This window comes from Sus scrofa, chromosome 9, assembly GCF_000003025.6.
Source record: "Sus scrofa isolate TJ Tabasco breed Duroc chromosome 9, Sscrofa11.1, whole genome shotgun sequence".
Lineage (NCBI taxonomy): Eukaryota > Metazoa > Chordata > Mammalia > Artiodactyla > Suidae > Sus > Sus scrofa.
Genome location: NC_010451.4, coordinates 48,850,219 through 48,876,038, shown reverse-complemented (window position 1 = coordinate 48,876,038; position 25,820 = coordinate 48,850,219). Strand labels below are relative to the sequence as shown.

General features: G+C 38.0%; 1 long non-coding RNA gene across 1 annotated transcript in view; it reads right to left on the bottom strand.

Annotated features, from left to right (window-relative positions):
* The window catches only part of LOC106508308, a 67,211-nt gene continuing 46,511 nt past the window's right edge, over positions 5,121-25,820 (bottom strand). Inside the window, exons 2-5 of the long non-coding RNA XR_001305073.2 lie at positions 20,501-20,582; positions 9,780-9,852; positions 8,572-8,706; positions 5,121-6,776 (exon numbers count right to left, since the gene is read on the bottom strand). This is a non-coding gene — a long non-coding RNA (uncharacterized LOC106508308). The remainder of the gene's footprint in view (positions 6,777-8,571; positions 8,707-9,779; positions 9,853-20,500; positions 20,583-25,820) is intronic.

The window sequence follows — 25,820 nt, the reverse complement described above, 5'->3', positions numbered from 1 at the left end:
CTATCACCTCACGCCTGTGAGAATGGCCATCATTAAAAAGTCTACATAAAAGAAATGCTGGAGAGGGTGTGGAGAAAAGGCAACGATCCTACACTGTTGAGAAAATGTAAATTGGTGCAGCCACTACTGAAAATATTGTGGAGGTTCCTCAGCAACCTAAAAATAGAGTTACCATATGATCCAGTCCAACAATTCTACTCCACGGCATATATTCAGACAAAACTTGAAAAAATGCATGCACCCTCAATGCTCATAACAGCAGTATTTACAATAGCCAAGACATGGAAGCAACCTCAATTTCCATCTACCGATGAATGGATAAAGAAGATATGGTATGTATGTGTGTATATACATACACACACAGTGGAATACTACTCGGCCATAAAAAGAATGAAATAATGCCATTTACAGCAATATAGATGGACCTAGACATTATCATACTATGCAAAATTAGAAAGCAAAACACAAATACCATGATATCACTTATATGTGGAACCTAAAATGCAACACAAGTGAATATATCTATGAAACAGAAACAGACTTACAGACAGAAAACAGACTTGTGGTTACCAAGAGGAAGAGGGGGTGTGGGAGCAAAGGATTTGGATTCTGGGATTAGCAGATGCAAACTACTATCATAGGATGGGTATACATGGTCCTACTGTATAGCGCTGAGAACTATATTCAATATCCTGTGATAAACCATTACAGAAAAATATATATATGTGTGTGTGTGTGTGTAACTAAATCAGTTTGCTATATAGCAGAAATTAATACAACATTGTAAATTGACTATATTTCAATAATCTTTTAAAAATAAAGTTATAGGTCAGGTAAACCCATGAAGAATGAAGATACATATGTTGAAAAATAATTAATTCTGAGGTGATCTTCTTATACTTCTTCATTCTATGGATGGAAGTTAAATGACTTCAAGGTAACTCATACATAATGAGAGCCTCAAGTCTGAATTGACAATGTTAAGCATGTCTTTTGTTGAGAACATAATATTACTGATTGCATAGGAAGTTTTTTTCTGGCTCAGAGAAGACAGAACTATGACTCACACTTTCACTCAGACTATAGCTCTTGTAAGAACAATTCCATACAATTCCATACAAATCCATGTGCACCCAAGAGAGAACAAAGCTACAAAAATGTCATGGTTTGTTGTTGTTTTGTTTTTTTCTTTATGTTTAATTATTATTTTTCAGTAAGCAGAAGGGCTGGTGGCTTTTTTGCTATTAAAATAGATTTCACATACAAATTCCTACCACTTGACTCAAGAGTCACATGTCTGACCAAGGTGAACTGCTGTTCATGAACATCTACCAGCTCAAGTCCCACCCACCTTCCAAGATTCAGTGAGAACTTTGCTTATCCTTCAAGATGGAATCCAGAGCCAATCTTTTCTTTTTTGCTTTTTAGGGCTGCACCTGTGGCATGTGGAAGTTTCCATGCTAGGGATCCAATCAGAGCTACAGTCTCATGCCTACACCGGCAACCTCGTGGTTACTAGTCAGATTAGTTTCGGCTGAGCCACTACGGGAGCTCCCAATCTTTTTTTTTTTTTAAGTTTTATCGAAATATAGTTGATTTACAAGGTTGTGATAATTTCTGCTGTACAACAAAGTTATTCAGTTATACATGTGCACATATCCCTTCTCTTTCAGATTATTTCCCCACATAGATTATCACAGAATATTGGGTAGAGTTCATAGATCTGGACAAAACTATAATTCAAAAAGATGCACGTACCCCAATCTTGACAAATAGGAACACAGCCTCTTTTCATTCTTACTTCCAAATCCTCAAAGACCTGCCAATTTTCTTTCTCTTTCCTGCCTTCAATTTGCCATTTCTGCCTCCAGTTCTGCAGACACCTTTTCCCCACCTCTGTCCTTCTCTAAATTCTACCCATATTTTATACACACTACTTTATATAAAATAGATAATTAATTAGGACCTACTGTATAGCACAGGTAAATCTACTCAATAGTATGTAATAACCTATATGGGAAAAAAGAATGGATATATGTCTATATATAACTGATTCACTTTGCTGTACATCTGAAACTAATACATTATAAGTCAACTGTACTCCAATAAAAATTTTTTAAAATAAAAGTAATTTAAAAAATTAATTCTACCTGTGTCTCAAGGCTTGGTTCAGGTAAAGTCTCTTTGACAGGCATTTTTCCAGCAATTTATCTTCCAACTGTTTCCTTCAAAGGCTACAGCACTAAGTCAACTACACAGATTAGCCCTCTGTTTTTCATTTCTAATGTTTGTGTTTTGTCTCTTCAGAGTGACCACAAATGTATCTGGATTTTGAGGGCTGATAGATACTCACCCTTTCCCCACTTAGTAGAACTGTGACCTTGAGCAAACCATGCCACACTTTCCACTCCATAAAATGGGGATAATATAACACTATCCTTGTAGAGTTACAGTGACAATCGATTAAAGCACCACTGGCTCACTGTTCGCTATTATCAAGGTTATCAGTGCCTGATGCGGGGATGTTTGGCTCAGTGTCATAGTAGTTTGTCTCATGGGGCAAAATGAAGCCCCAGATTATGGTGACCTTAGTCTCCAGCATCTGATCTAATCTATGAATTTTTCTAACCCTCTCAAAGCTCACAATGAAAGAAAATATTTCCAGGTATACATAACATAGTCACATTTATTTGTATATGAATGTAGATACCCATAAACATCTTTCTACTTTTGAAAATATTAAAAATGAAACTCAAGTCATCAAACAAAAGAAAACTGACTTGCTTGTGATGAATATGGGTACCTCCCTTTGGTAATTCTCTGCACCAACTGAAAGTGCCAACTGGGCAGCTTCGGGAGTTATGATCCTGGAGATTTTACCACTCCACTTATCCATCACGAGGAGATTGGGAATGCAAAACTTCAGTTGTCCATATCTAGCTTTATTTGTAAGCAGTGTAGGAGATGTGTATTTAGGAGTAGGGGTCTCTGTCCAAAACACTTCCCTCATTTGCCTGTAGTCATGCCTTCCATTATTGCTTCTAGAGAGTTACTGCTCTGGGGTAAGTCTGCATATACTTTATTAGAAACGAATGACTTGCAGGCCTGTTATGAACTGACTTGTGTCCTCACAAATTCACATGTTGAAGCTCTAACCCCCAGTACGATTATATTTGGAGATGAGGGCTTTAGGGAGGTCACTAAGGTTACATGGGGTCCTAAGAGTGGGGCCTTAATCCAGTACAACTGGTGTCCTCATCAGAAGAGCCATATACCATGGATGAGAGAAAACTTAGTCATGTGAAGATACTCTAAGAAGGTGACTTTCTGAAAGCTAAGGAAAGTGGTCCTGGGAGAAGCCTACGTGCCAGCACCTTGATCTTGGACTTCCAGCCTCCAGAACTATGAGAAGACAAATTTCTGATTGTTTAAGCCACCCATTCTGTGACATTCTGTTATGGCAGCCCTAGCTGACTAATAGAGGTACAAATCCCACAAATGATAAATTCACCATATTTACAGTAATGTCCCCAAATAGACCAACGGGTAAGACCCCTGATAGTCATGAAGGAGAGCAGAAGAGAGCTCTGGAACACAAAAGAGGCCACCTTAGCTGAACGAAGGGATACTGTGAGAAGACAGGGAAGAATATTCCAGCATACAAAGTGCTGCCCAGGGAAGACAGGAGAGGAGGAGATGCTGAAGTGGGCAGCCCCCAGCAGTCCTGCGTGGAGGCAATGTGAGGCTTCTGCAGTCAGAGAGTTGGAAGGGGTAGGTCTAGATCCCCATTTCCCCTCCAGTGGGACCAAGGGATTAGAACTCTTGACTCCCCAAGCTCTCATCATCTAAGCCTCATTTCCAGGAATTGGTTCAGATCTGACTCATGGACTATACTTAAGCTGTACGTCTGAAGTAATTAACTCTGGTGACTGGAAGTATTATGTTGAATTATCTAACCTGGGGGCTATCTCAGCACACTCTGAGCCCCACTCTCTGCAGTTCCCTGACATGTCTAAGACAAATATAGACATGGGGTCAGTGTTTAAAAGGGTCAGGATCTACAGAGCATGGCGTTTGGGGAAACTTTTTAATTGTTTCATTCTACCTCTACCTGTTTAGATGCATTTTCCAAATGCATCTAAACAGTCCCAAATACCTCTACCATAGAATGGTTGAATGATCCTGATCTGGGAGTCCAGAGACCTGAGTTGAAGACAGATCTATGCACATGATTTCTAGGTTGATTGCTTTTTTTTTTTAAACACTCAATAAGTCTCCAGTCTTACAAGTCCATGTTTCTTCATTCATAAAGTATGAGAACTTTAGGTGGTGAGGTTTTCAGAGAGACCATAGTCTGGAAATTGGTATTCTAAACCAGGCACTTCATCACTAGCCCTGTGGCCTTTGGCCTCCATGCCCCATTTTCTATGTCTCAGTTTCCTTGTCGATAAATAGCAGGGATACATTTTACCATCCATAAGGTTCCTTCCAGTTCCAAAATTCTGTGATACTATGGAAAAAATATTTGAGGGTAAAACCAGATAACATGTTCATGCCTTTGCATTAGCTCTGCAAGTGACAGTTAGCAATGCAGGGTGGTTGCTAGAACAGTACAATGATTCTTGCTTGACCTGTTTGACTATGGGCAGCATTCACTTATTGCTATAGCACCTCAACCAACACCCTAAATAATGCCAACCAACAAAATGTGTGACACTGTGTTAAGAGTGAAAATATACACACAGAGTGGAGAAAAGTCCATCCAGAGGAGCTACTTAGAGGAGGCAGGCTTAAAGTGTATGCCAGTAAAAAGAAAAGAAACCACCCTTCACTCTCCTGACTGCCCTGATAAGCTGGGCACCAAACTGTCACCCTGAGAGCTCACCACACAACAGCCTGCATTGACTCCTTGGGACTCAGCGTCCTCCCACACACTTTGAAGCTAGAGTACCCAGCACGTGCCCAGCCTGAATTACAGTTAACCTGACACAGCCTTCTCTCAGATTAAATAAAAATTTACCAGGTAAAAGCCAAACGTGATAAACCCTCCAACAAATAAGAGGATTTGGAAAAGTATATTCAAATGGAAAAGAATGCATAGCCAAAACAAGGCACCCATTGAAATTTACCAAGTAGCTCTTTTAATTAAAGACCATCTCCTTAAATTACATTCATTGCTCTTACTCTGTTCAGGGCAGTCCAGAGTGAATATTATGTTTGTTTCTGGATGAAGAAGTGCCAAGTTTAAAGGTAGCTTTTGGTTAATAAAACTGACCTATCAGCCAAAAGTCCTGTCTACTTTTAGAAACAAAGAGAAACTGATTTAATCCTGACCTCTAAGGATGAGAATGCATACTAATTTCCCAGCAACTACCATCTTAAAGGATATGCAAGGCATGTGAGAAATGAAAGACATTTAGACCTACTTTTCTGTTCCTTGAGCCTTCTCCCACCTGACATGACATTATATTAACACTTGTGTTTCACTGCTGTCCAGTGTGGACTTCACACAACTGCCAGCAAAGCATTCTAGAGATGAATTCTTTTTCTTTCCTTCACAAGAGCTAGAAATGGCTTCTCATCTGTCAGGGGAAATTTTTTTTTCATCTGACACTGATAGCACCTTGAACAATCAATTGCTTTATCTCACTATCCCCATTTCCCTCCTCTTAAGCTCAGCCCCCGTGAACTCTCCACATGCTTCTTGGGTGCCTACTGGCTTCTTCTGTGTTATCCAGAGTCACAAGCTTTCTCATGCTTGTGCCCTCCTCATGCTGGTTTCTATTTTATTTGTCCAATTCACTGCACTCTTCTTGATCCCTAGCCCCAAACCATGGAGAAACTACGTAATCAGTATATACTGAAAAAAATAAAAGAATGGAAAGGTGTGGACAAGCTTCCACTGTTTCCCTCAGTCTAGACCCTAATGATTCCTACTCGGTCACTTCAAGATTCAGCTTGCTCCATGAACCCTTCAGCTCTCTACCCCACATGAACCTCTTCTTTCCCTCAAAGTTATGGGGACTTTATTAGCCTTTTAAGGACGAATTTGATCTCTTCTTATGGTTCTCCGGTGCCTAACATAGAGTCAGATTCTTGGTGGGTTCTCCCAATTTTCCACATGAAGAAAGAAATTGAAGTTAGTATGGAGAAGACCTGGGTGCTGTATTGAACTCTCAGTGTGGTCTAAATTAACTTATGATCTTACTCCAGACTTCCTAAATCAAGTGATGTGGTCCTTGACTGTCCTGGCTTTGCCATCTCTGAAGTGTGGTGCTGTGCTCAGAGGGGGCAGGGGTTGGCTCCAGACTGTCTTGGTCATATCCCAGCTATGGAACTTCCTAGCTGTATGACCCTGGGTTAGTTAACTTAGTTCACTCCTCTGTGTTCTCAGGGACCTCATCAAAGACTTGCCATGAAGGTTACAAAAATTAAACACGTAAACTGCTTTGAACACAGCCAGGTTCATAAAATGCCAAGTTACCATTGGTCGTTATTCTGCTCCCACCACACTGGCCTTCTGTTACTTACAACACAGGATACCCCTTTCTACCTCAGACCCTTCACATGTGTGACTCCTCTCTTCATGGATTCTTCGGTGCTCACTCCTTCCCTTAAAGTTAAATGGCACTTTGTCAGAGAGGCCATTCCTGACGCATCCGCATTCTAGGTGAAGTCTCCTCTGACGTGACTCCATAGCTCCCTGCATATCGGCATCATACCCATCACATTTGCAAATTCTTGTTCAGTGAACACCTTTGAGGCTCGATAGTACCCTTCAAAAGAACAGAGGGGATGTATTTGTCTTAAACATCCTTGGATACCCAACATCCAGCACAAAGATTACAAATAAATATTTAATGGGTAAATGAATCAATGGACTAACTGTAAAAGGCTATTAGAGAAGCTTCATGGCTGTGACAGTCTCAGACTTTGGGACAAGGTTACACCCAATAATGAAATTACAAGAAGCAAAATAAAATAGATTAGATTAGCTGCCTGGCGACCAGACAGAAAATGGGTATTTAGGGAAATGGAGAAACACCTAAGCCTAGACTAGGTTTGCCAGGATGTACTGGCCTTTATCATTAACTCTGCAAAACAGGAGGGCAGAAGGCTCAGCAGCAGCACATTGGATCACAGATATTTTTGCCGCCTATAATGAATCACCATGCACACATCCCCAGCGGTGTCTTCTTTAAAGGGAGCAGAGGATCCAAGCTGCCTGGATCATTTAGCAACGCTTCCTTTTAGCACCTGCCTAAAGAACAATGGTCTTCCCTTCTCTTCACTTATTTTTCTGGCTGAAGGAGGGGGAAGCCAAGTAGTTTAGCAACACATGGCAAAAAGGACAGATGAAAATACACTCAATGGCTACACACTGCCCCTTCCCCCAATCTACCTCTAAGAGTAGAAAATAGCTCAGCATGAAATATTAAAGAAGGGAGCTTGCTCAGTGCCATAATCACCCACGGCACAGTTTCTAAAACATACTCACACATTGCCAAGCCTCCCAATTAATCAGAGGAAGTTAGAACTGCATGGCATTGGAGACAGCTCTAACAAGCTGGTTTTCAAGGAGTTTAAGAAACGTGATGATTGGAGCAAGTTGGGAGCACTGAGAATAAAAGACAATGTAGTCAGTGCATGGAGGCAGCGGTGTCACGGAGGGAGAGAAGTCAGGAAAATAAACTGGGCCTATTGGGGGATGAGTGCCTTTCTCCAGAATTACGTCCTCAAAACGTGCCTCGTCCAAATGTCTTAATAGTCTCTTATTTGGACAGAACAGGTGGGTCCCTACTCCTGCATTCCAGCTTTAGTTCCTCTAACCCTCCAGATGGAACAGGGCCTGAGATGTGGACCACGTGTGCTGAAGATGGGGAACGCAGGAAGCAGGGAACAGGGTCCTGGATGGCCTTTACGCCTATGCAGAGAGGAGGCGACCTGCCCCACCCCTGGCTTCTGCACAGCAGGAGATGAGGAGAGATCTGCAGATTAATTCACAGAAACAACCTTTGTGAAGAACCTCCGTGTTTGATCTTGAAAAGATTTCATAATTCTTTTGATGGCTTTGAGGAGAGAATGAGTGAAAAGTTAACTTCCCTTTTTTGATTCTTTTACCCAGAGTCAATAAAGTTCAGCTTTGCATGTTTGCTAGCTAGCAAGCCCTCCTTCCTGGGACTCAGAGATCAAGTTTGTGATGGAGAGAATTCAATAAACATGAGGCAATGTGACCCATTTGGGAACAAAGATGCCAATGTGCTCCTCTCCAAAGCGAACCTGGCTCTCCTTGGAAACTGTCATAAGCCTCAGCCAGAGAAACATTCTTGCCTCTTCCAGCAGGCACTGAGCCATTGGGGTGCTTGGCTCCTGACCCCAGGACTGTAGTGAGCGTCCCTTTCAAATAAACTGCCCTGGGCAGGAAGGCGTGATCAATAAAGAACCCAATGAGAGGCTAGCTGATTTTCCAAATTGGGTTCCACCAGTGTCCCTCTAAGTGACTTTGTCAAATCTGTCTCCATTCTAGGCCTTGGGTTCCCATTCTGTACAATGGGCTAATGTCACCCTTACCTTACTCATGGTTCACCATCAAGATGCCAACATTTCCCCTGCCGTCCCACTATGCAGCAGTCTGGAGGGGTCTGGCCTTCAGTCCCAGGTGGTACAGTATCAGACAGGCTAACTGGTGTTTCCGCTCCAAGGTCACTTTCAAAAGGAAAGTAAATTTTTATTTGAATAACGAATGGCTTATAAAAAGACCAAGTTGAGGAGTTCCCGTTGTGGCACAGTGGTTAACGAATCTAACTAGGAACCATGAGGTTGTGGGTTCGATCCCTGGCCTTGCTCAGTGGGTTAAGGATCTAGCGTTGCTGTGAGCTGTGGTGTAGGTCACAGACGCAGCTCGGATCCCGTGTTGCTGTGGCTCTGGTGTAGGCTGGCGGCTACAGCTCCGATTAGACCCCTAGCCTGGGAACCTCCATGTGCCACAAGAGTAGCCCAAGAAATAGCAAAAAAAAAAAAAAAAAAAAAGACCAAATTGATATTTCTAATAAAAGCTTTAAAAATCTTTTACATTTATGCATTACCTACTCACAAATATTATTTACATTTTGAAAATGTAAGCTACAATTTGGGAGCTTTTCCACTGATTTTTTATGTATTATTATATGTAGAGGCTTAACATTGTGCCTCCATTTTTATTAGATCTGGGCCTTGTAATTTATCAGCACTCTCTTATTTTATAATCAATAACCTTCCCCCAAAGCATTTATACACCTTAGGGGCTTCTGCTGCTCAGGTGATGGAATGTCCTTTCCTGTTACGAAAATGGTCTCTTCCAGCTTTTGCCCACAGAGAGAGGGAAAAGCTTGCTTTCATTTTTTTTTTTTTTTCCTTTCTAGTTCTTATTTCCTACTTCCTCATGTATCCAATTCAGTTCAATTCAACTGACATTTATTGAGCCCCTAGTATATGCCAGGACCTTTGGCTGGCACCTGATGCTACAGAGATGTGCAAGGCACAGCTCCTGCCTTTGAGGGGTTTAGAATCTAGAGGAAGATATCTGTCACCTTTTCTCCAGCTGAAAGGGCTATTAGAGAGGATTTATAATAAATCCCTTCATTTCGCAGAAGCTGTTACTAAGATCCAGCAAGGTAAAGTGATTTACCCAAGTGGCACCTTCCCCATGGCTGTGAAAGACCTGGAGTTTGGATCCCATGGTTCAGAAGCCAGGGTTTGTTCCAGCATGTGCCAGTAAAGGAATGAAAACAAAAACAAACCTGCATTGCTTTATCCAGGGTGGAGATGTGAGACCGATTCCTCTTCTATGGCTCTGATAAGTAGGATACATCCCTGAGAAGTAATTTTAAAATCCATTATTTCGTAACTTAAAAAATTATATTTGACATTTAGGGACTTTGAAACTATTTGACCCAGGCAAATATTTAATCTCCTAATCCCACTATTTCCTGCCTTCTAACCCTCTTCATTTGTTCTTAAAGTTGAATGTTAATTCTAAGTGATCCAGACAGACCCAATCTTTTTTTTTTTTTTTTTTTCTGGCTTGAAAACCATAATGCCTTACTTTTTAATTTTACTATTTGATTGAGGTATAATTGATACACAAAACACTGCACATATTTAATGGGTATCGTTTGATTAGTGTGGTCATATGTCCAAAAATGCCTAGGAAACCACCACCATATCCATCACCCCCAAAAGTTTCCCTGTGTCCCTCTGCTTTTTGTTTGGTTTTTGTGGTAAGAATACTTGAGCTCTCCTTAACAAAATTTTAAGTGCAGCACGAATTGTTAACTCTAGGCACTAGGTTGTAAAACACATCTCTAGAGCACAATCAGATTATGTAACTCAAATTTTATACCAATTGAATAACAGTTTCCTCACTTCCCCCATCCCTTAGCCCCTGGTCATAACCATTCTATCCTCTGCTTCTGTGAGTCTGATTATTTTTGGTCTCATTTAAAGGGTAACATTCAGTGTTTGGCATTCTGTAGCTGGTTTATTTCACTCAGCATAATGTCCTCCAGGTTCATCACTGTTGTCCAAAATGGCAAGATTTCTTTTTTTTAATTTTTTTATATAATTATTTTTATTTTTTTCCATTATAGCTGGTTTACAGTGTTCTGTCAATTTTCCACTGTACAGCATCGTGACCCAGTTACACATACATGTATACATTCTATTTTCTCACATTATCATGCTCCATCATAAGAGACCAGACATAGTTCCCAGTTCTACATAGCAGGATCTCATTGCTAATCCATTCCAAAGGCAATAGTCTGCATCTATTAACCGCAAGGACCCTATCCATCCCATTTCCTCCCCCTTGGCAACTGCAAGTCTATTCTCCAAGTCCATGATTTTCTTTTCTGTGGAAAGGTTCATTTGTGCCATATATTAGATTCCAGAAATAAGTGATATCATATGGTATTTGTCTTTCTCTTTCTGACTTACTTTACTCAGTATGAGAGTCTCTAGTTCCATCCATGTTGCTGCAAATGACATTATCAAGCACATGAAAAAACGCTCAACATCCCTGATTACTAGAGAAATGCAAATCAAAACTACCATGAGATACAACCTCACACCAGTCAGAATGGCCATCATTAATAAGTCCAAAAATAACAAATGCTGGAGGGGGTGTGGAGAAAAAGGAACCCTCCTGCACTGTTGGTGGGAATATAAGCTGGTACAACCACTGTGGAGAACATTATGGAGGTACCATAGAAAACTATACATAGAACTACCATATGACCCAGCAATCCCACTCTTGGGCATATATCCAGACAAAACTTTCCTTGAAAAAGTCACATGCACCCATATGTTCATTGCAGCACTATTCACAATAGCCAAGACATGGGAAAAACCCAAATGTCCATTGACAGATGATTGGATTAGGAAGATGTGGTATATATACACAATGGAATACTACTCAGCCATAAAAAATAACAGGATTTCCTTTTTTTAAAAGGCTGACTAGAAGTTCCCATTGTGGCTCAGTGGGTCAAGAACCAGGCATAGTATCCATGAAGATATGGATTTGATCCCTAGCCTTGCTCAGTGGGTTGAGGATATGACATTGCTGTCAGTTGTGGTGTAGGTCACAGATGCTTGGATCTAGCTGTGAGCTATAGCGTAAGCTGTAGCTCTGATTCAACCCCCTGCCTGGGAACTTCCTTATGCTGCAGGTATGACCATAAAAAGAAAAGAAAAAAAAAAAAAGGTTGAAAATACTACTGTGTGTATATCCTATAATTTCTTTATCCATCCATCTGGAGTGTTTCCATACCTTGGCTATTGTGAATAGTGCTGCAGTGAATGCTTGAGTGCAGTTATCTTAAGATCCTGATTTTAATTTTGGGGTATATCCCCCCAAAAGTGGGATGGCTGGATCATAGAGTAGTTCTGTTTTTTAATTTTTTGAGGAACTACCCTACTGTGCTCCAGAGTAGGCTTATCATTTTACATTCCCACCAACAGCATTAAATGGTTCCAACTTCTCTGCCGTCTCACCCACACTTGCTATCTTTTGTTTTCAACTGCCTTATCACCTGTATGTGCATACCTCTTATCTGCATGCTATTTCCAGGGTGTTCTTGAAGGAAGCCTAGTTAGCCAGAGATTCTTAGCACATATGAAGTGCACTGACGACAGAATCATCCCTTCTGTTTCCTACTGCCATCTTCCATCATAACCACCCTTCATGCAGGGCCCTTTCCTTAAGGATCCAAGCTTTCAGCAGGCTGGAATTTTAAAGCACAACCAACCAGCCAGCCTGAGCCCATCTTAAGTGGCTGCTTCTGCTGACCCCTCTCCTGTGTTCCTGTCGAGAAGAACCTTAACCCAGTAGCCCAGGAGCAATCTCAGAATGTATGAAACACCCTTCAGGGACTTGTTAACAACCTTTCGTGTCTATCAATTCAGAACAAATAATAGCCTATTCCATAAATGTCATGAGGCCTCAGAGATTATCTCATCCAATTACAGACAACTAAGGCTCAAAGAGAGGAAATAAATTGCCCAAATGTACATAGTTAGTTGGTGACAGAACCAAGTCTAGAATTCAAGTTTCTTGAAATCCACTGCAGTGCATTTTCCAATGTAATATATTTCTATTCAAAATTAGAAATACATAAGCAGTAATGAATTAGTAATGAACATTTACTGAGTGATAGAAGGCAAAGGCTTCATGATAGGGGAATGCAATGACTAAGACATACTTCCCATCCTCTAGGGGCTCACAGCCATGGAGGAGAGAGAGACGGCTCTGTAATTCAAGGCAGCTTTCAGAAAACTGCAATAGAGATTAGGCAGTAGGAGGTTGGAAAAGGTTGGAGAGATGAAAAAGGGAATCATTTTGACTCTGAGATTTAAGAAATCTAGTGGAAAAGGTATGTTTTGAGCTGAGCCTTGGAAGATGCATTGAATCGTGTTAGAGGCCGTGGAGATGGAAGCCCTCCGCACTTAGAGGAGTGTGGGAGCAAGACAAAGCTGTAGAGGCAGATGGGTTTCCGAGCTCCTCCCCATTTTCACTAGTTAATTAGGGAAAGTGTCCTCTGAGTTCCTAATGACTGGGTGACTCTGGGTTGGGCATGGAAATCTAGCCTCTGATCTACACCCAGTAGTAGCACAGGCCATGGGGTTTATTGAGTCAGAAATCTATATTTTCTGGGTTCAAATCCCTTCCTCATCACTTACTAGCAGTATGACTTTGTGCAAGTTATTTAAGCTTCCTCTGCCTCAGTTTCCTCATCTGTAGCCATTATCATACTCTCTACCTCATAAATTCATTGCAAGAATTAAATGAGTTAATATAGGTTAAGGGCTTAGAACATGTCTGGGATGTGGCAAGTACTAGATAAGTGTTGGATAAAACAACCCAAGCTAACTGAATGCTGTAGGCTCTTTCAGATCAAAGATTCTCTGTGGGGACCAAGAAGAACTGTGAAGAGTTCCTAGTTATTCAAGTAAGGAGGAGGAAAGAAACGCCTTGGAACCAAATTCTGTGATGCATTCATGAAAGAAAAGATGCTTGGGGTAGAGTGTCCTTCATCATTGCCCCACTGCCCTGACTCACCTCTGCCAGGAGATCCCAGATATCTGAGGTGACCCCATGTGATGCTCCTCACCCTGAGATGATGGGTTTGGTCTTACCCAGAATCACAATCTGTTCTTGGTAATGCACTGAAGTCACATGGGAACTCGATTCTCCACAGCTCAGAATAGATCCTGACCTTGCTGTGGGCTCCCTATACTAATGGTTTCATGTATTCCAGATTGCATTACTACCAGGAATTGATTTTTCAGCTCTTTAAAAACAGTCTATTTTGGTCATCTTTCCTCTACTCTTAGAGATGTATTTATTTCCCAGAAAGTGTAGAGACTCTTTAGACAAAATAAATTCTGATTACTGAAATGGAAGCAATCTGTTGTCCAGTTGTCAGGAAAGCTGGGAGGTTTTCCTTGGGAAATTCTTTTGTAGGTCAAAGCAAAGGAAATTCATCTCTCTAATGTAGAGGCCCAAAGTGAAACAAACAGTGTAACATCCAACTGAGATTTAAGAATGTCTGTAAAAGCTGTCAGGTACATAGAGCTCAATAGTTGATATAGTGACATTATCCAATATAATAGCCACTAGCTGCATATGGCTGTTAAGCACTTGAAATATGGCTGGCATGACTAAGGAATTTCTAATTTTATGTGGTTTTAATTTTTTTTGGGGGGGGGGCATACCTGCTGCATATGGAAGTTCCCAAGCCCGGGGTCAAATCAGAGCTGTAGCCATCGGCCCATGCCACAGCCACGCCAGATCCAAGCCACATCTGCAACCTACACCACAGCTCATGGCAATGCTGAATCCTTAATCCACTGAGTGAGGCCAGGGATGGAACCTGCATCCTCATGGGTACTAGTCAGTTTTTTTCTGTTGAGCTACAACAGGAACTCCAAGCCCCTCGTGATTTTAATGAATTTTAATTTAAAAACCAATACTTGATTCCATTACTGAAAAACTTTTTACATTGGGAAATTTTACTTAACTGTAAATATTTTGTAATCTAAATATACATTCAGGATCCAAATTGAGCTGTGCTATAAAGTGTAACATACACTGGATTCAAAAACTAAGTTAAAAAAAAGAATGTAAAATATCTCCTTTATCATTTTTTCATATTGGTCACTTGTTGAAATGACATTTTGCTTATATTGGGTTGAACAAAATATATCATTAAAGTTAAATTCACTGGACTCTTCTAACATTTCGGTCATGTGGCTTAGAAAAATATAAATTACTTCTGTGGCTCACATTATATTCCTATTAGACAGTACTGTTATAAAGCAATTTCAAAAATACCAACCAGAGTTCCCGTTGTGGCGCAGTGAAAATGAATCTGACTAGGAAACATGAGGTTGCGGGTTCGATCCCTGCCCTTGTTCAGTGGGTTAAGGATCTGGTGTTGCCGTGAGCTGTGGTGTAAGTTGCAGATGAGGCTCGGATCTGGTGTTGCTGTGCTCTGGCATAGGCTGGCAGCTACAGCTCCAATTAGACCCCTAGCCTGGGAACCTCCATATGCCAAGGGTATGGCCAAAAGACAAAAAAAAAAAAAAAAAAAAAAAAAAAAACTATTTCTTTTTTACAATAGCCCCATGAGTTGCTTAAAATAGGTACTATAATCCCTGGTTTAAAGATATAGAAACAAAGGTTCAGGTAGTTGTGGTTTACCAAGCCTTGGAATAAGAGCCAGAGCCTAACTCCAGGGTTTCTGATTAAAATCCAAGGCTCTTCCAGTGTCTCGAAACTGCAGGTGAAATTTAAGAAAGGCCACTTGGACTTTTAAACTGACCTGTTTAAAAGGTTAACAGTAAACTTTGTACTAAGCAACTAAAGAGAGACTGACATATCTTAAAACAGCCACATAGTCCAAGCAACAGTCAAATGAGCATGCACACATAGAAACAATTGCAACACGTGTACTACTTTCATTTGGCCTTCATGTCTGCTTGGGGATCCAAGCATTTCCATGATATAAACAAGGTATCCAGTATATCATATGCCTTTCCTCTGTATCATGCAGATAAATCTGGACAGTGGGGTTTGCCCAGTAATTTCAAATCCAACAAGCTGACTAACTAGAGGAAGTTAAAATGTAGGTTATATATAACATCAAGAGGAAAACTATAAGGAACCAAAAAGTAAAGAAGGAAATGTCTGATTAGTAAATTGTGGGAAAAAACTTTGTGGAAGATGATAAAAAATAGAACTTACAAAATGAAGAGGAACAACCTGAATGGAAACATGGATTATTGTAAACAGTCACTTCTTCCTCCAACTACTAGTAGTTAGTGGGGATAATTTAATAAGCTAACATGTTAAACTACACCATAGGGATGCAATCAGCAAAATATAAGTGTGTGGGAAATGCTACAGTCCGAAAACAATGTATGTCAAGAGAAATGCAAAAGAAATGAAAAATTAACACGGAGAATTACAAAGACTTAGAAGATACAACAGTGACAATTTGTGAATCTTGAATTCTGATTAAAAAAATTTTTTTTTGTCTTTTTAGGGCCTCATCTGCAGGGTATGGAGGTTCCCAGGTTAGGGGTTGAATCGGAGCTGTAGCTGCTGGCCTATACCACAGCCACAGCAACACCAGATCCAAGTTGCATCTGCGACCTACACCATAGCTCACGGCAATGCCAGATCCCTAACCCACTGAGTGAGGCCAGGGATCAAACCAGCATCCTCATGGATGCTAGTAAAATTTGTATCTGCTGAGCCATGATGGGAACTCCCTGAATTCTGATTATTTTAAAAAAATTTTTTTTATTTTAAAAACTTCAATCAACTGGAAATTTGAACATTGTATATTTAATGAGGAATTATTATTGAATTTTTAGCTATTATCATGGAATTATAATTTTTCTAATAATCCCTGTCTTTAAAGGGTATACTTTACATTTACAAAATATTTACCAATAATATATGCCTGATATTTGCTTCAAAATACTGTAAGAGTAGTTTAAAATCTGGCATAACCCTAAATAATTGATAGTTCTATACAGATAAAAATAATTGAACAGAAGAATATATATCATGGCCCTTGCTACAGTCTAAATATTCTTCTGAAAAGCTTACTACCCAAGATTTCTGAGACTTCTGCTTTTGGCTGTGATAGACTAAGTGGTATCAGACTAGATCCCTCCTTTAATAACTAGAAAATTGGTCAAAATATAGGAAACAAATACAGACTGTGACCCAATGAGAAAAGATAAAAATGTAAGCCTAACGATAGCTTTTGTTTTTTGTCTGAAGACATATTCCAGAACATAAAGCCAGGAGGCAAGGTCCTTAGCAGAGCAAAGAATTTTTATTGAGAAAACAGAACTCCAAGTCCGGGAAGCTGGTGTGGCTGAAATACTCAAGTTGATTTACTTGAGAGAAGGGATCTGTGCCGAGAAAGAACTCCAGAAATCTAGGAAGGGATCTCCTAGAGTTTTGTATGAATACTAAACTGTGGCTGCAGAGGATAAGACTGCACAAGGCTTGGTAAAGAACAATTACTAAGGAACAATCAAGTACCAGGGAACTAGAAACTGAACAGCTACCAGAACACATACAGGACTAGGAGACATTCAAATCCTATCCAGACCAATAAAAGACTTCATTGAACACTTAAAAAATTTCATTGAGACACAGAAATATCATGCTTTAGCAGTGGGATTAAAATCATTGCAGAGTAAAATTTCCAAAATCACCCTAACAAAGCTTAAAAATATGCCTCAAAGAACAAAGCTGATCCAGAAGTAAATTAACTGCTTACCAGAATAAAATCCAACACCATTTAAATCATATGCATGTAAATGGGTGTATTTTATTAGATATGTAAATTACATCTTTAAAAAGTTGATTTTAAATGCTCAAAAAAATACATAAAAGCAAGCAGAGGAAAATGAATGAGGGTGCAAATGGGCATAGACTGGCCATGAGCTAATGATTTGGGAAGCTGGGTGATGGCTACTTAGAGATTTGCTGTTACTCAAAATTCCCTATAATAACAAAAAAAAGTTCTTGATTTTTTTTTTCAAGAGGGAAATAGACTGCTGGTTGTGACGGAGGAAATGTAATATTGCCGATGATTGTTTTAGCCTCTCCATAAGCCTTTTCTCTTTCTGAAAATTTATTTTTATTTTATATCCCCAATTCTCATTTCATTCTCATTACCTCTTCAAAGGCAATCACATTAAGTGGTCTATATCCTTGGAAATTTGGGTATATTTGAAAGGTAGTATTGCCTTTGGTATATTTGTAGTTTATATGTGTATATATTGCCATAGATCTCATTCTGTTTTTGTTTCTTTCATTCTGAGCTATTTAGAAGTTATATGTAGTTCTTCATTGCACTGATTGTTGAAAGGGTTTTACTTATTCATTCCTCTAATGAAGGATGCCTCAATTGCCTCCTATTCCTCACTTTCATCAAAAAATAAATAAATAAATTCAATTTAAAATAAAAAAAAATTCTTGCATATGTCTTAGGTATCTGTATACAGGTTTTCCTGTGGAATTTAGCCAGTAGTGGAAATGCTGAATCTTAGGCTATAAGCATACCTAATTTCCATCAGAACTCCTTCCGCAAAACATTTTCTTCAAATGACTTTCCATCCTATTCAGAGTGTAATCCAAATTCTTCAAATACATACAACGTCCTTGTTATCTGCCTTTCTCTCTCTTATCTCATTTCCTCTTATTCTCCACCTTAACTTCCTCAGATCAAGCCACAGTAACTTTGCTATTTCTTCAATACCTTTTTTAATTTAATCTTTTTTTAATCATGATTTTTATTTTTTCTATTATAGCTGGTTTACAGTGTTCTGTCAATTTTCTACTGTACTGCAAGGTGACCCAGTCACACGTACATGTATACACTCTTTTTTCTCACATTATCATGTTCTATCATAAGTGACTAGATATAGTTCCCAGTATTATACAGCAGGATCTCATTGCTTATCCATTCCAAAGGCAATACTTTGCATCTATTAGTCCCAAATTCCCAGTCCATCCCACTCCCTCCCCCTTCTAGGCTAGGGGTCTAATTGGAGTGGTAGCCACCAGTCTATGCCAGAGCCACAGCAACACAGAATCCGAGCTACGTCTGCGACCTACACCACAGCTCACAGCAACGCCAGATCCTCAACCCACTGAGCAAGGCCAGGGATCGAACCTGCAACCTCATGGTTCCTAGTCAGATTCGTTAACCACTGTGCCACGACAGGAACTCCTACATGACCTCTTTTTAAACTATGTGTTCTCTTTTGTCTCTTCTTGTTCCACTACACCATTTTGTTTTAAATTCTTATGCCTTATTGTATGTCTTTATATGCTATACATCATACAGTAGCCATGTCTTTTAGCTCTTTTATGAAAATTCCCTTAGCCCTGGCCTCATTCATTCATGAATCCTAATTTTAGATATTAAATTTGCCTTTTTTCCAAAAATACCTTGTAGGAAATTTAATTAACTTGAATTTCATTGAATATAAAATAAATTTGAAGAAAAAATATTAACAGAATTAACTCATTGCAGCTACATACACAGTGTAACTCTTCTATATTTTTTTGAGTTTTCAAATGTTTCACATAAAACTTTAGAGTTCCATTAATTCCTTCGTCCATCATAGGTTTTAATGATATTTTAAGTGGTATTTTATTGTCTATCTTTTGAAATTGCTTAATTGTTGTGTAGAAGATCATTATCATTTTTATAGAACTCTCTTATTAATACTAACAGCCTGATTTTCTAACATTTTCTTTGTAGATAACCTTATCATCCATGAATAACAACATTTTTCTCTTTCCTTTCCCTAACTTTATACATTTGACATCTTTTCTTTTCTTCTTATATTGGCCAGAGCTGTCAGTACTGTGCTGAGCAATAATAATGATGATGAATATACTTCTTTAAGTCTTATGCATTTAAAGTTTTCCTGTTGGACATGATGTTTGACATCATTTTTAATATCCTTTATCTTATTAAGGATATTCCCTTTAACTCCTGTTATTTGATAGTTATAAATTATAAGTAGATTTAAACTTGATCAGCTTTTTTTTTTTTTTTTTTTTTTTTCCTTTCCTGACTCTATGGAGATAATCACATGAATTTTGTTCCTTTCACTTAAGGTAAAAATTGTACTTTATGAAGTTTTTTTGTTTTTTATTTTTTGTCTTTTTGCCATTTCTTGGGCTGCTCTCACGGCATATGGAGGTTCCCAGGCTAGGGGTCGAATCGGAGCTGTAGCCACCGGCCTAAGCCAGAGCCACAGCAACAAGGGATCTGAGCCGCATCTGCAACCTACACCACAGCTCACAGCAACGCCGGATCGTTAACCCACTGAGCAAGGGCAGGGATCGAACCCGCAACCTCATGGTTCCTAGTCGGATTCGTTAACCACTGCACCACGACGGGAACACCTGAGTTATTTTTAATACATTATTTTGACAGGCTTATAACTTACATCTCTGCATCTGTGTTCATAAATAAAATGTATCTATAATTTTTTTTAATGGTGCTGCCTTTACCTGAATCTTGGAATCAAGGTTCAATTTCCTTCATAACTATGAAAAATATGTGTCCCTGTGTATTGTATAAATCAAGGATTATCTCTTCCTTGAACTCACTTATAAATTATCTGAGTATTTGAATTTTTTTTTCTGGTGGAAAGAGGAGACATCTATGGACGATAACAAATAATTAACATCTCTGTCATTAAAGTCGCAAGAGGAGAGGAGAAAGAGAGTGGGCTTGAAAAAAAGTACTTGAAGAAATATGGCCCCCAAACATATCAAATTTGGTGAAAGACATAAACCTGTAGATTCAGGAGACTGAGTGAATCCCAAACAAAATAAACTCCAAAATTCCATGTCAAGACACATCATAATCAAACATTCAAAGACTAACAGCAAGGAAAATATGTGCATTACCTTTCCAAGAAAAATGATTTGAGTGATGACAGATTCCTCATTCATGGAGGCCAAAAGCAAGTGGCACACCATTTTTCATGTCCTGAAAAAAAAAAGGGACTGTCACCTTAGAATTATATATTCAGTGAAAATATCCTTCCATAATAAAGGTGAAATAAGGGCATTCTCAGATGAAGAAAAGCAAAGAGAATCTGTTGTCAGCCAATGTACTTTAAAAGAATGGCTAAAGAAACTCTTTAGGCAAAAAGGAAATAGTAATAGAAGAAATCTACTAGCATTAAGAATAAAAGAAGCAATGCCAAGAGCAAATATATAGGTAAATATATAATTCCTTTCCTCTTGAGTTTTTTAATTGCATTTGATAATTAAAGTTATAACACTGTCTTATATAGTTTTAATGTAACATTGACAACTGTATCATATAATAACAATAAATAAAAAGTAACTTTTAAAAATTGTATACACGATTTAAAAAAAAAATTTAAAAACCATATCCTAAAGGCAAAAGGGGAAGTGAACCTAATGGTGATGAGGTATTTACAATTCTATCTGAAGAGGTAAAATGTTGATACTAGTAAACTGCAAAAAAGTTATGTATGTATATCATAATCCCCAAAGCAATCATTAACATAGCTATAGAAATAGATACACTAAAACAACAACTAGATAAATTAAAATAGAATTTTTTTAAAGTTCAGGTATTCCACATGAAGATAGGAGAAAGAGAATAGGAAGGTAAAACAGGAAGAACAAACATAAATCCCAAAGTTCAATGCAGGTTTAAATCATGTCAGAAAATCCATTAAAAGGGAAACTTCCAAAGATATCAAAAAAAAGTGGAGGGGGTGGATCATGATTCACTCATATGCTATCTCTAAGAAACTCACTTCAGGGGAGTTCCTGTCATGGCTCAGTGGCTAACGAACATGACTAGTATCCATGAGGATGCTCAGTGGGTTAAAGATCTGGCATTGCTGTGAGCTGTGGTGTAGGTCACAGACATGGCTCAGATCCTGGGTTGCTGTGACTGTGGCATAGGCCAGCAGCTACAGCTCCGATTCAACCCCTAGTCTGGAATCTCCATATGCCATGGGTGTGGCCCTAAAAAGACAAAAAAGACCAAAAAAAAAAAAAAAAAAAAACTCAATTCAAATATAATTATAGCAATAGATTAAAGATAAAATGATAAAAGAAAAACACACAAACATAAATCAAAAGAAAGCTGAAGAAACTATGTTAAGATCAGACAAAATAAGCTTCAGAGCAGAGAAAATTACTAGACATAAAAACATTACATGAAAATAAAAAGGTTAATTCACTAAGAAGACATAATCTTAAATGTATATGCACCAAAAAAAAAAAAAAAAAATAGAGCTGCAAAAAATTCCTGAATCAAAAACTAACAGAACAGAGAAACAGAAAAATTCAAAAATATAGTCGGAGATTTCAGAATTTCTGTCAGTAATTGAACTACTAGACAAAATGTCAGCATGAATATAGACGAACTGAATAATACTTTCAATTAATTAATGAAAATGACATTTACAAATACTCCCCCAACAAGAACAGACTACACATTATTTTCAACTGTTCATGGGACATTCAAGAATATAGACGTATTAATTCAAAAAGGTACATGTTCATAGCAGCATTACTCGCAATAGCCAAGATACAGAATCAACCTAAGTGTCCATCGACAGATGAAAGATAAAGAAGTATATCTATCCTTCTTTATATAATACCATTACCATTAGGTGGTATTATAATGGAATGCTATCAAACCATAAAAAAAATGAAATTTTTCCATTTGCATCAATGTGAATGGAGGGTATTATGCTTAGTGGAGCAAGTCATACAGAGAAAGATAAGTATGTTATCACTTATATGTGGAATCTAAAAAATAAAACAAAAGAATTAATCCAACAAAACAAACAGACACACAGGTATAGAAAACAAACTACTGGTTGCCATTGGGGAGGAGTAAGTGGGGAGGGACAAAATAAGAGGATTAAGAGTTACAAATTACTACATATAAAGTAAATAAACTACAAGGATATGTTGCAGAGCACAGGAAAAAGTAGTCAATATTTTATAATAACTTAAAATGGGATATAAGCTATAAAAATTTTGAATCACTGTTGTACACCTGAACTAATATTGCAAATCAACTATAATTTAATTTTTAGAAATAAATGTATTAAAAAACATACAATATATAAAATATGTATTCTATGTATAAAGTTTGAGCATGAAGTTGCCCCTTGAACAACATGGGTTTGAACTGCAAGGTTCCTTTATATGTGGATTTTTTTCAGTAGTAAATATTATATTACTGCATAATCTGAGCTTAGTTGAATCAGCAGATGTGGAACCATAGACACAGAGGGGCAAATATAAAGTTATATATGAATTTTCAACCATGGCACCTCTAATCGCTGCATTGTTCAAGAATTAATGCTGTGTGTGTATGTATAAACACACACACTACGAGTGTTTTATAAGAGATTGGCTCACACACTTATGCAATTACATAGACTGTGAAATCCCACAATTTGCTGTCTGCAGGCTGAGGACTCAGGAAAATTGGTGGCCTAATTCAGTCTAAGTCTGAAGGCTTGAGAATCAGGACTAGCAAGGGCAGGGGAAAGTCAGTGTTTCAACTCAAGCAATAAGGTAGGAAAGACTGAATTTGTCCTTTTTCCACCTATTAGTTCTATTCAGGCTTAATGGATTGGATGGTGCCACTCATAGTGGAGGACAAGCAAACTTAATGCTAATTTCATTCAGGAACATTCTCACAGACATATCAAGAAATAATGTTTAAAAAGAATATATACCTGTATGTGTAACTGTGTCACCATGCTATACAGTAGAAAAAAATTATTTTGGGGAAATAACAATTAAAAAATTAAAAAATATCTGAGCATACCATGATCCAGTTAAGTCGACAAATAAAACTATTACTATAGATCATATCTTGAGTATAAAACAAACAAATTCTAAAGAACTGAAAATGCAAACTACATTCTATTACTATCATATAATCAAACTAAAAATCAATAGAAGAAATATAACAGGAAAATCCAAACACTTGGAAATTAAAGGACATGTTTCTAAATAATTCATGGCTCAAACAGAAAACCTCAATACAATTTAAAATATATTGAACGGAATTCAAATGAAAATGTAACATATTAAAATACATGGGAAGCAGCTAAAGCAGTCCTAACATGAAAATTTATAGCACTAAAAGATTGCTATCACAAAAGAAAAAAATGTATCAAATTAGTATTTTGAAAATCTACCTCAAAAGAGTAAAAAATAAAAGAAATCTAAAGCAAAAGGAAAGAAGGAAATAAAGGACAGAAATCAATAAAATTTAAAACAGTAATCTAAAATTGATTTAAAAAAAAATCAGTAAAACTAAACCTCCAGCAAGACTGACAAATTAAAATACATCTATTGACAATATTTGGAATAAGAGAAAGGATATCACTATAGAAATTTAAAAGGATAGATATTAAAAGGAAAAAAATATTATAGTAACTATGAAGACATAAATTTGACAATTTAGATAAATTTGTCTGATACCTCAAAAATCACAGACTACCAAACTCACCCAAACAAAATAGATAACCTGTATAGTCCTACAACATTAAAGAAATTGAATCCATAATTTATAAAAAGGAAAACTACAAACAATATCCCTCTAAACAGAATTGCAAAAAATCCTCATCAAAATATTAGCAATTCAAGGAGTTCCTGCTATGGTACAGTGGGTTAAGAATCTGACTGCAAGCAGCTCAGGTAACTGCAGAGGCACAGGTTCGAGCCCTGGCCCAGTGCAGTGGGTTAAAGGATCCAGCACTGCCACAGATGCAGTGTAGGTTGCAGCTATGGCTCAGATTAAATCCCTGCTCTGGGAACTTCCATATGCCACAGGTGCAGCCATAAAATCTTAAAAAATAGCAACTGAAGGAGTACCCGTCGTGGCGCAGTGGTTAACGAATCCGACTAGGAACCATGAGGTTGCGGGTTCAGTCCTTGCCCTTGCTCAGTGGGTTAACGATCCGGCATTGCTGTGAGCTGTGGTGTAGGTTGCAGACGCGGCTCGGATCCCGTGTTGCTGTGGCTTTGGCGTAGGCCGGTGGCTACAGCTCCGATTCAACCCCTAGCCTGGGAACCTCCATATGCCGCAGGAGCGGCCCAAGAAATAGCAACAACAACAACAAAAGACAAAAAGACAAAAAAAAAAAAAAAAATAGCAACTGAAATCCAGAAATATATCAAAATAGTATTTACTGCACCATGACTAAGAGGGATGTATTCCAGAAATACAAACTTGGTTCAATATTTGATAATCAACCAGTGTAATCAAGCATATTAACGGTCAATAAAGAAGAAAAACCATATGATCATATCAGTTGATGCAGAAAAAAGCATTTGACAAATTTCAATACCACTCATACTAAAAATTCTCAGAAAATTAGGAATAGAATAAAACTTTCTCAATCTGATAAAGATCTGATGTTAACCTAGAATTAACATGATACTTAATTGTGAAAGACCGAACGCTTTCACCAACTGTAAGATCAACTCTAAGGCAAGGATATCCTTACCACTTCTAGTAAACATAGTACTGGAAATTTGAGCCAGTGCAATAAGGCAGGAAAAGGAAATGAAAGGCATACAGATCAGAAAAGAAGAAATAAAAATTTTCTCTATTTTTAGGTGACATGACTTTCTACATAGAAAAATCCAATAATCTATAAAAAATTTATGGAACTAATAAGGGATTTCATAAGATCACAAGGTCAAGGTCAACACACAAATTCAATTAGATTTCAATATGATAGAAGTAAAATTTAAAACACTGTACAAGTTGAAATCACCACCAAATGAAATAAAGTTATAAATCCACTAAAACATATACATAACCTCTATGTTGTAAACTACTAAACGCTAATGAAAGAAGTCAAAAAAAGATCTACATAAATGAAAAGTTATACCATGTTCAGGGATTAAAAGACTCAACATAGTATACATATCAATTTTCCCCAGAATTGATCTATGGGTTTAAAGCAATTTCTATCAAAATCCCAGAATGACTCTTTGCAGATATAGACAAGCTGATGCCAAAATTTATATAAGCAGAAAAATAAACTATGATAACAAAAGCAGTATTAAAAAGAAGAATAAAGACAGAAAAAAATGATCTGATTTTGACTTATTATATAGATACAATAAACAAAAACAGTGTGGTATTGATGAAGGGACAGTCACACAGATTAATGGAATAAAGAATCCAAAATAGAGCCCG